The sequence below is a fragment of the Coenobita brevimanus genome, chromosome 25, assembly GCF_032717465.1.
Source record: "Coenobita brevimanus isolate Jiangsu-jjx chromosome 25, ASM3271746v2, whole genome shotgun sequence".
NCBI lineage: Eukaryota > Metazoa > Arthropoda > Malacostraca > Decapoda > Coenobitidae > Coenobita > Coenobita brevimanus.
Window position 1 is genome coordinate 11,452,072 of NC_136978.1, and position 1,332 is coordinate 11,453,403.

General features: G+C 43.8%; 1 non-coding gene across 1 annotated transcript; it reads left to right on the forward strand.

The window, feature by feature from the left end:
* The first annotated feature begins 771 nt into the window (after positions 1 to 771).
* Positions 772 to 890, forward strand: LOC145393927 (5S ribosomal RNA). The gene has a single exon (XR_013896279.1). It is a non-coding gene; the product is annotated as a 5S ribosomal RNA (ribosomal RNA).
* The last annotated feature ends 442 nt before the right edge of the window (positions 891 to 1,332 follow it).

Below are 1,332 nucleotides of genomic sequence, written 5' to 3' on the forward strand. Positions count from 1 at the left end.
TGTGTGTGTGTGTGTGTGTGTGTGTGTGTGTGTGTGTGTGTGTGTGTGTGTGTGTGTGTGTGAAAGGGTGGTATGGTGTAGTGTGCTAGGGTCTGGTGTGTGGTGTAGTGTGTGAGAATGGTATGGTATGGAATAGTGTGTGAGAGGGTGGTGTGGTGTGGCTTGGTGTGTGGTGTTGCTTCGTCAATGTTGCAAATGTTTACTGAAGTGAGGCAACTCGCGTCCGAAGAGCATTAGTAAAAGTGAGAGAGAGAGAGAGAGAGAGAGAGAGAGAGAGAGAGAGAGAGAGAGAGAGAGAGAGAGAGAGAGAGAGAGAGAGAGAGAGAGACTTCTTGACAGGCTTCCGCAATTAAAAATGAATAAGTTAAGTAACGGGACATGAAAATAATTGATTAAGAGTAAAAAAAAAAAAAATGAAAGTGGGAAGAAGTATTTTGAGAGAAAATGAAAATGATGAAGGAGGGAAAATGCCTGAAATATAGGAAAGACGAAAGGAATTTGCGAAAGGGTGGTGCATGGACAGAAGTGAAAAATTATCAACATGTGGAATAGACGAAGCTGGAAAAGTAGTAAGATTTAGAGTATGCTGGAACTGAGATGATGAATTGTTTAATGGTGGGAGGGATGTGGGTGAAAAACAGATATGACGAAAGTGGTAAATTGGTGAAATGGTAAATTGGCGAGCAGTGAGAGTGTATGGAAATGTGGAATATTCGAAGGTGAGGAAATTGCCACATTTTGAGAGTGAAATTATGACCGATTTATTATTATTATAACGGCCATACCACGTTGAGTACACCGCTTCCCGTCCGATCAGCGAAGTTAAGCAACGTTGGGTCTGGTTAGTACTTGGATGGGTGACCGCCTGGGAACACCAGATGCTGTTGGCATCCCTACGTGTCAAGTGGGGTTGGTGGAGGATTAGTGCCCCTCCCTGTAAAACAATTAACTCTAAGCCCTTGGCCACCCCGTTTGGGATATATGGCGTCTGGCAATGAATGAATGAATTATTATTTTTTTTTTTTACAGCCAGAAGGAATTGCTAAAGTATAAAAGATGCCAGATGATACTGTATAACGAAACAATGCCTGGTGGCTTAGTTGGTTAAGGCGCTTCAGCCAGATGGGGCATTTCAAGGTTACATTCAAGGAGGGGGTTGGGGTTCATTGCTTACGTAGCCTAAAGCCACTCAGGGGCGAGGGAGGCTGGTCACCTTCTCATTATATGTCAGGATGAAGTAGCCTAGCCCCGGACCCCGATGTTCTTGATGAGGCAAAATTGGGCTGGGTGATAGATAGATATGGATAGATAGGTAAATAGACAGGGAAAGAC